This window comes from Lactuca saligna, chromosome 7 (genome assembly GCF_052625555.1).
Source record: "Lactuca saligna cultivar CGN05327 chromosome 7, ASM5262555v1, whole genome shotgun sequence".
In the NCBI taxonomy this organism is placed as follows: domain Eukaryota; kingdom Viridiplantae; phylum Streptophyta; class Magnoliopsida; order Asterales; family Asteraceae; genus Lactuca; species Lactuca saligna.
The window spans coordinates 10339225-10350107 of NC_136423.1; positions in this window are offsets into that span (position 1 = coordinate 10339225).

The window sequence follows — 10883 nt, forward strand, 5'->3', positions numbered from 1 at the left end:
AAAAGATATTTTGGGAATTCACCGTTCGGGCGCTGACTGATCGTACACACGTTTCTTCCTGGAAAACCCTTTACTCTTAGAAAATTTTGGTTTTTATTTTTGAAAATATCTCTTCATTTCCTCAGTTTGAGTTCAAATACCCCCGAAGGTGTACCCGATTCCCTCAAACCAAGGCTCTGATACCAATTTGTAACACTGATTTTTTTCAAACAAAATTTTTGATTTTTATAAAAGCATAATTCCATCAATATTCATAGAAACAACCCCTTTTAATTGTTCAACAAGATATTACAAAATCCCAAGATCAAAATGTCAAGCTCCAAACGTGTGTGTACGGATCAAGCCGGCGCCTTCCCACGGTCATCACTAGCACCTGAAACAAATAACATCAACACTGTAAGCACAAAGCTTAGTGAGTTTCCCAAAATACTACATATAACACATATTAGCCACTCGAGGCTATAACTCTGTGGGTCCGTGCACCCAAACTCTGCGAACCCTCAGGTTCTAACTCTGTGAACCTTCCGGTTCTAACTCTGTAAACATGCACAGCATCAAACATATAAAGTAATACAGTACAACACATACATACATAGCATACGATTACTCTATCACATAACTCTGGTTACCTACTCAAGGTAAAGTATAGTGAGAAGACTCACCTCGTGTGTCTCGGTAAACCGTAACCCTGAAATCGCTAAACACTCGACCTGCTGAGCTGAAGTCCCCCTATAGCACAATATATCTCTAATTAACACTTTCCCAACTAGGGTTGACCATACCATAACAGGACAATCTAGGTCAACGCTGGTCAACGGTCAACTTGACCGGACTCGGCGAGTGCACTATAGCGACTCGGCGAGTCTGAGCGAAATCACCAATTTCCCTGGAATCCTCTCTTGACACGTCGAGCATCCCTTCCCAACTCGACGAGCTCCACCTGGCACGAGTTGTGGGGCCACCACGACTCAACTCGCCGAGTCTCAAGAACGACTCGGCGAGTCCGGTTTGACTCGGTCCACCTGTCCATCCTGACTCCCCCTTGACCCACTGAGTTCACTCATCCCAGCTCGGCGAGGCCACTCGCTGAGTGGTCGTGCAGCATTCAAGCTACTCGCCGAGTCTGTTCTTCGGACTCGGCGAGTCAGAGCCATGCACTGACTCAATCTCGCTCTAAAGGCCAGATCCAGTCCACTAATCCATAGATCCAGTCCCCCCATGCTTATTTAGCACGTAAAGTCATAATCTTGATGCGTAAATAACCTCTACGTGACCACAAATGATGTTTTTGACTCTACTACTTCAACACAAGGCCAAGGACTCCATTTCCACCCATAAAGCTTGATGAGTGAGGCCCTCTGGACCTCTATGGATCCAGATCCATGGTCTCAACTCAAAGAGGAAACAAAAGGGCACCAAATCACCCCATAAATGATCATATTAAACCCTAACTTGCATCAAGTTTCACCAAACAGAAAATGGTCCGAAAATATTACCTTTAAAGTGATGATCCAAGCTCCAAATCCACGAAATAGCAACCTCCTTTGCCTCCTCTTGCCTAGAGCCTCCTTCTTCTTGCTAAACAACACTCACAAGGTCAAGATTTGCTCTCAATCCTTCACCAAACGCTCAAGAACTCTAGGGACACACTCTGGGGGTTGGATGAGCGCAAATGACGGCCATAAGGCCCCTTAAATAGGCCACAAACCCGGGGATTTAGGGTTCCATAACACAGCGCAGACTCGCCGAGTCCATACCCTGGACTCGCCGAGTCCAAGCGCGCACCTTCGCTTAATCCCGCGTCCCTACTCGGCGAGTCTGAGCCCTGACTCGCCGAGTCCCTCTCACAAAATAACACAATTAAACTTACGTTATACCTGGTAAAATCCGGATGTTACAACTCTCCCCCACTAGAACTGGACTTCGCCCTCGAAGTCCCGCTCTAAAACAGCTCCGGATGCTGCTCCCGCATCATATCCTCCGGCTCCCAGGTCATCTCTGATCCCTTCCGATGTTGCCACTGAACCAATACCAGAGGTACCTCCTTGTTCCTCAAAACTTTGATCTTCCGATCCCTAATAGCCACTGGTCTCTCCGCATAATTCAGGCTCTCATCAACCTGAATATCCTCAAGTGGAACCACTGCCGACTCATCGGCTATACATTTCCTCAACTGCGATACATGAAAAGTGTTGTGAATCTGTCCCAACTCTGCTGGTAACTCCAGCCGATAGGCTACCCGGCCCACCCTGGCGATCACACGAAATGGGCCAATAAACCGGGGTCCCAATTTGCCCCTCTTCCTGAACCGGATCACTCCTTTCCAAGGAGAGACCTTCAGGAGAACAAAGTCGCCGACCTGAAATTCCAATTCGGACCGGCGCCTATCCGCGTAACTCTTCTGCCGGCTCTGAGCGGTCACTAACCTTTGCCTGACCAGCTGTATCTGCTCTGTCGTCTGATTCACGATCTCTGTACTGCCCATTACCCTTTGCCCAACCTCTCCTCAACATATGGGGGTCCGACACCTCCTACCATATAACAGCTCAAAGGGCGGCATACCAATGCTCGAATGATAGCTGTTATTGTAGGAAAACTCCGCTAGAGGCAAATACGAGTCCCAACTACCCCCAAAATCCAATACACAAGCTCGAAGCATGTCCTCGAGTGTCTGTATCGTCCGCTCACTCTGACCGTCGGTCTGGGGGTGGTATGCGGTACTAAAATGCAACTTAGTACCCAACTCCTCATGAAATTTCTTCCAAAAACGGGAAGTGAAACGCACATCGCGGTCTGAAATAATCGAGATCGGCACCCCATGCCGAGATACAACCTCCCTCACGTAAACCTCTGCCAACTTCTCTGCTGAAGAACTCTCACTGATGGCTAGAAAGTGAGCGCTCTTTGTCAATCTATCCACAATCACCCAAATTGCATCAACTCCTCTGGCAGTCCTCGGCAATTTGGTGATAAAGTCCATAGTGATCTGTTCCCACTTCCACTCGGGAACCTCCAATGGCTGCAACTTGCCATGCGGTCTCTGGTGTTCGGCCTTTACCCTTCGACAGGTCAAACACCTCTCGACAAACCATGCTACATCCCTCTTCATACAGGGCCACCAATACTCCTTCCTTAGATCCAAATACATCTTCGTGGCCCCGGGGTGGATCGAAAATTTTGATCTATGAGCCTCCTCCATCAATGTAGCACGGGTACCGCCCACAAACGGTACCCAGATCCTGCCCTGATAAGTCATAAGGCCTCGACTATCCGATATAAACTCAGAAACCATCCCAACAACCCGCTCTCCTTTCTGCATCTCCGGACGCACGGCCTCGGCCTGAGCCCCACGAATGGCGTCCAGAACTGGAGCTATCACGGTCAATCTCAAACATACATCTCGCAGGGGAGTACTCTCCACCCTGCGACTCAACGCGTCGGCTACCACATTAGCCTTGCCCGGGTGGTACAAGATCTCACAATCATAATCCTTGACCACGTCTAACCATCTCCTCTGCCGCATATTTAGGTTAGGCTGATCCATCAAGTACTTCAAACTCTTATGGTCCGTGTAAATCATACAACGAACCCCATACAAGTAGTGCCGCCAAATCTTGAGGGCGAACACCACTGCCCCCAACTCCAAATCATGTGTGGGGTACCTCGTCTCGTGAGGCTTCAACTGCCTCGATGCATAAGCTATCACATGACCCCTTTGCATCAATACCGCCCCCAATCCTAGGATCGATGCATCACAGAATACCACAAAACCTTCCATACCTTCCGGAAGGGCTAATACTGGAGCTTCACACAACCTTTGGCGAAGCGTCTCAAAGGAGGTCTGCTGCTCGGGACCCCATGCAAATGCCACACCCTTCCGGGTCAATCTGGTGAGTGGAACCGCAATCTTGGAGAAATCCTTAATAAATCTCCGATAATACCCTGCCAACCCGAGGAAACTCCGTATCTCAGAAGGTGACCTCGGCACCTCCCACCTCATCACTGCGTCAACCTTGGCCGGATCGACCAATATCCCCTTCTGGTTAACGAGATGTCCCAGAAACTGGACCTCCCGTAACCAGAATTCGCACTTGGAGAACTTTGCGTAAAGTTTCTCCGCTCTCAAAACCCCAAGCACCTCCCTCAAATGCTCCTCGTGCTGCTCACTAGATCTCGAATATACCAGAATATCATCAATGAAAACAATCACCGACCGATCCAACATCGGCCGACATACCCTGTTCATGAGGTCCATGAACACAGCCGGGGCATTAGTGAGCCCAAAAGGCATCACCACAAACTCATAATGCCCATAACGCGTCCTGAATGCTGTCTTCTGGACGTCCTCGTCCCGCACTCTCACCTGATGATAGCCCAACCTCAAATCAATCTTGGAGAACCAAGATGCTCCCTGTAGCTGATCGAATAAATCGTCGATCCTTGGCAGCGGGTAACGGTTCTTGACCGTCAGCTTATTCAATTCCCGGTAATCAATACACATGCGATGTGAGCCATCCTTCTTCTTCACAAACAAGATGGGTGCTCCCCACGGCGAGCTACTCGGCTGAATAAACCCCTTCCCCAGCAACTCCTGAAGTTGCAAGGATAACTCCTGCATCTCTGGAGGCGCAAGGCGATACGGCACCTTAGCAATAGGTGCGGCCCCCGGAACCAAATCGATGCCAAACTCCACTTGCCTCGCGGGAGGCACACCTGGTAACTCTTCGGGAAATACATCTGGAAACTCCCGCACCACCGGAACTTCCTCCACAGAGCTCGGTCTCTCGGAGATCATTCGCGTATCCATCACATACGCTACATAACCCTTACAGCCCTGCTGTAAACACTGCCTCGCCCTAGCAGCCGAACAAAAGGCTGATCCAGAACGTGTACCCTCGCCGTATACTGAAAGAACTCCCCCACTAGGATTTCGTACAGTCACCAACTGTCGCTCGCAATCGATAACCGCACCGAATCGGCTCAACCAATCCATGCCCACTATAACACAAACATCACCCATCGCAATCAGAATCAGGTCGATCGGAAACTCGACCCCGAATATCTCCAATACACATCCCCGGAAGACCTCTGTAGCACAAATCACTCTGTCGGCGGCTATGGAAACCCGCAGGGGCCGACTCAATACTCCACGACCAACACTGATACGCTGACTAAATGCCAAAGACACAAAAGATCGACTCGCACCCGAGTCAAATAACACTAAAGCAGGTACAGAATTCACAAGGAAGGTACCTAAACATAGCATGATATAAGCATAATATCTCAACATCATAAACAATAATGAAAAGGAAACATACCAGCCACAACGTCGGGTGCGGCGCGGACCTCTTCCGCAGTCAGCTGGAAGGCTCTCCCCCGAGCCCTTGGTGCTTCGGCCTTCACGGGCCGACTCTCTGCAGCAGCAGCTCTGATGGCGGCGGGGGCAGACCCCTGAGATTCCCCGCGCAGCAGTGGACACTCCGCCTTCCGGTGTTCGGTCTGGTTGCAGTGGAAGCACACTGCAAATCCCTTGGGGCAGTCCTTCGCCATATGCCCCTCCTTGCCACATTTGTAGCAAGACCCTGCCCGACAGGCGCCATCGTGACCCTTGCCGCACTTTCCACAAGTGCGGCCCTTCTGGCTCCCGGGTCTGGGATCAGCGGGCTTGGCCCGCTTAGCTGCCGGCTGGGACTGTGCCGGCCGCCGATCCCTCCCCATAGACTCCGCCTCCTCCCTGGCCTGAGTCTCAAGCTCAATCTCCCTCTTTCGAGCATTTGCCTGAAGCTCGGCAAATGTCCGGTACGAGGAGTTCGCAGCGAACTCTCGAATATCCCGTCTCAAAATGCTCAGATAACGGCTCATACGTGCCTGCTCGGTGGATACGTGCTCAGGGCAAAACATCGCCCTCTCCTGAAACATCCTCGTAATCGCTGTAACTGACTCGGTACCCTGCTTGAGGGTCAGAAACTCCTGTGCCAGACGTTCCCTTTCCACCTGAGGAACATACTCATTTCGGAACATGGAAGTGAACCTCTCCCAGGTCACTGCCGCAAGCTCGGTCGGTGTGAAATGCGCAGTCACAAACTTCCACCAGTCCTTCGCTCCCAAGCGAAGCTGGTTCAGCGCGAACCGAACCTTCAAATGCTCAGGGGACGAGCAAGTGAAGAAGCATCCCTCCATATCAGATATCCACCTCATAGCTGCCACCGGGTCCTGTGTACCATCAAACTCTGGTGGCTTGGTGTTGCTGAACTCCCTGAACAACATCGCATCACCTCCCTAGGGTCTTGCCGCAGCAATCGCTGCGGTAGCTGCTGCAACCGCAGCCTCAGAAAGAGCGGCATAGCGCTCGTCAAACGTCTCAATCAAAGCGGTCTTAATGGACCCGAACATCTCTGGTATCTCGGCTCTGATGATCGCAGCCACCTCCTCGTGAATGATCTGTCGAATGTCCTCATCACTAGATCCGGCACCCTCCGGCATATGTCGTGTCCTCACCATGATCAACCTCTGAAATACAACATGTGATAATTAGAATTCGCTCGAACACCCTTACATTCAACAATCCACCCCTCCTTGATTCTTGGCATCCCTAGATTCTTATTTGAACTGTGTACCGCTCCGGTGCTTTTAGTAGTACGGGCCCAATACTACTGTCCGCACCGTCTCGGTACACACCCCAAATCGTCCTCTTCGGATCCCAATCCCCAAGTACTCTATTATACTTAAATCTCTCTGAACAGATCTCACACAAAACCCTAGCTGCTACCTAATTACTCTCAGCGTCTCGTAGCAGCTCACCATTTCCTAAGCTAAGGCATCACAAAACAGGCCACTCTAGCCCTACCAGCAATACCTAGCCTACTCTAGCATGCACACACATCACAATAATAGTTATTACATAACAAAAGATATTTTGGGAATTCACCGTTCGGGCGCTGACTGATCGTACACACGTTTCTTCCTGGAAAACCCTTTACTCTTAGAAAATTTTGGTTTTTATTTTTGAAAATATCTCTTCATTTCCTCAGTTTGAGTTCAAATACCCCCGAAGGTGTACCCGATTCCCTCAAACCAAGGCTCTGATACCAATTTGTAACACTGATTTTTTTCAAACAAAATTTTTGATTTTTATAAAAGCATAATTCCATCAATATTCATAGAAACAACCCCTTTTAATTGTTCAACAAGATATTACAAAATCCCAAGATCAAAATGTCAAGCTCCAAACGTGTGTGTACGGATCAAGCCGGCGCCTTCCCACGGTCATCACTAGCACCTGAAACAAATAACATCAACACTGTAAGCACAAAGCTTAGTGAGTTTCCCAAAATACTACATATAACACATATTAGCCACTCGAGGCTATAACTCTGTGGGTCCGTGCACCCAAACTCTGCGAACCCTCAGGTTCTAACTCTGTGAACCTTCCGGTTCTAACTCTGTAAACATGCACAGCATCAAACATATAAAGTAATACAGTACAACACATACATACATAGCATACGATTACTCTATCACATAACTCTGGTTACCTACTCAAGGTAAAGTATAGTGAGAAGACTCACCTCGTGTGTCTCGGTAAACCGTAACCCTGAAATCGCTAAACACTCGACCTGCTGAGCTGAAGTCCCCCTATAGCACAATATATCTCTAATTAACACTTTCCCAACTAGGGTTGACCATACCATAACAGGACAATCTAGGTCAACGCTGGTCAACGGTCAACTTGACCGGACTCGGCGAGTGCACTATAGCGACTCGGCGAGTCTGAGCGAAATCACCAATTTCCCTGGAATCCTCTCTTGACACGTCGAGCATCCCTTCCCAACTCGACGAGCTCCACCTGGCACGAGTTGTGGGGCCACCACGACTCAACTCGCCGAGTCTCAAGAACGACTCGGCGAGTCCGGTTTGACTCGGTCCACCTGTCCATCCTGACTCCCCCTTGACCCACTGAGTTCACTCATCCCAGCTCGGCGAGGCCACTCGCTGAGTGGTCGTGCAGCATTCAAGCTACTCGCCGAGTCTGTTCTTCGGACTCGGCGAGTCAGAGCCATGCACTGACTCAATCTCGCTCTAAAGGCCAGATCCAGTCCACTAATCCATAGATCCAGTCCCCCCATGCTTATTTAGCACGTAAAGTCACAATCTTGATGCGTAAATAACCTCTACGTGACCACAAATGATGTTTTTGACTCTACTACTTCAACACAAGGCCAAGGACTCAATTTCCACCCATAAAGCTTGATGAGTAAGGCCCTCTGGACCTCTATGGATCCAGATCCATGGTCTCAACTCAAAGAGGAAACAAAAGGGCACCAAATCACCCCATAAATGATCATATTAAACCCTAACTTGCATCAAGTTTCACCAAACAGAAAATGGTCCGAAAATATTACCTTTAAAGTGATGATCCAAGCTCCAAATCCACGAAATAGCAACCTCCTTTGCCTCCTCTTGCCTAGAGCCTCCTTCTTCTTGCTAAACAACACTCACAAGGTCAAGATTTGCTCTCAATCCTTCACCAAACGCTCAAGAACTCGAGGGACACACTCTGGGGGTTGGATGAGCGCAAATGACGGCCATAAGGCCCCTTAAATAGGCCACAAACCCGGGGATTTAGGGTTCCATAACACAGCGCAGACTCGCCGAGTCCATACCCTGGACTCGCCGAGTCCAAGCGTGCACCTTCGCTTAATCCCGCGTCCCTACTCGGCGAGTCTGAGCCCTGACTCGCCGAGTCCCTCTCACAAAATAACACAATTAAACTTACGTTATACCTGGTAAAATCCGGATGTTACATCGATCTTGATATCATTTCACATTAATAATTGGGATAAAGTCCGCACTAATAAAAGAATACACTGTTTTAAATAAGCATAAAGAAAAAGTTTTTAATTAGCCATAAAATTAGAGATGTCACACATATAATAAATTAATAAATTATTTTCTTATTCTCCTAATATCATTTCTAGCTATTTTTGGTTATGAGGGTAAACCAAAAAGGAATTTGCTTTTATTCCTTAGGATTATACCAATTTAGTTAAGACCTTATACACTTTAATCCAACAGCCTCCCACGTGGATAAGTCATCAACTACAATTACAAGTATAAAATTTGAATAAACAGCAAAGGTGCTTTCCAAAGCCACTGTTAAACTCTTATTAAATCAAACGTTGGCCCTAAGATAAGTGATTAGTAATTCCTTCGTTCTTCAAGATATTGTATGGACATGCAACTTGGATATAAATCAATCTCATAGCCCAATATTTTGTTTCTCCATTTCCAATTTATGATGACTAAATTCAAACTACTAATTGAACACATCAATTTAGTCTAGGCAAGGTCTTGCACATGAATGTCAACATCAAAATCGCCAAGGGGCCCAAGGATATCCCTTTTCAATTTAAGGCAAAATAAACGAACAAATTTTGACTATATAATTACAGCCTTTACTCATCATTCCATACATGGAAATACCTTTTATAACATCAAGTTACGGATGTGTTTATGTAGGCCTTCTCACCGGTGGCTAAGATTAAATCTATTAGGGTTATGTCAGCCACAACTGCATTTCATGACTATGAAATTTGGCAAATGGATGTCAAAACCGTTTTCCTTAATGGAAAGTTGGTTGAGGATGTCTACATGAGTCAAACAGAGGGTTTTGTGGATGCTAAATACCCCAATAGAGTGTGTAAGCTTGAGAAATCAATCTATGGATTGAAACAAGCTTCTCGTAGATGGAATCTTTGCTTTGACGAGAAGGTTAAAGATTTTGGATTCTCTAGAAGTGAAGATGAATCTTGTGTGTATGTCAAAGCTAGTGGGAGTATATTGAATTTCCTTGTATTGTATGTTGATGACATACTACTTATAGGAAACGGAATTCCATCCTTGCAGGAAGTTAAGTCCTGGCTTGGAAAGTGTTTCGTTGTGAAGGATTTAGGAGAGGTTGCTTATATTCTGGGAATAAGGATTTTAAGAAATAGGAGTAGAAGACTAATTAGACTTAGTCAAAGCACATATTAGGATAATGTGCTAAAGCGTTTTAGCATGGAGAATTCAAAGAAATGAGAGTTACCTATCCACAGTAATACCAAGCTGAGTAAGACTCAGAGTCTGAGTAACGATGCAAAAATAGTAGAAATGAATCGAGTCCTATATGATTCCATTGTTGGATCAATGATTTGTGCTATGACATGTACTCGCCCTAACATGGCTTTTGCTTTGATCATGGTTAGTCAATATTAGGGAAATTCGGGTAAAGCTCATTGGATAGCGCTTAAGAACATCCTTAAGTATCTATGAAGGACTAAGGATTGGTTCCTTATGCTTGGTGGCAGTAATGACTTAAGAGTTACTGGGTATAGTGATGCCAGCTTCCAGACAGACAGAGACAACTTCTGCTCTCAGTCAAGCTGATTGTTTACCCTTAATGGAGGAGCAGTGACTTAGAAAAGTTTCAAGCAGGAAACTATGGCTGATTCTACATGTGAATCGAAGTATATAGTTACGATCGAAGCATCAAAGTAGGCTATGTGGTTGAAGAACTTCATTGGAGATCTTGGAGTTGTACCGGCCATTAGGGAGCCGATGGAGATTTTCTACGATAATGAAGGACCGGTTGCCTTGACCAAGGAACCGAGAGATCATGGTAGATCAAGACATATCGACATAAAATATCACTTTATTACATATCGTGTAGAAGAAGGAAGCCTCTTCGTTAAGAGGGTATCATCAGAAGAGAATCTTGTTGATCCCCTCACAAAGGGTCTTAGTAGGATTAAGCATGTTCAGCATGCGATCCTGGGGAGCATTGATCTAAACGATGATATTAGTTTTAATGATTAGATAGATATTTAGAAACTTGTAGCAAA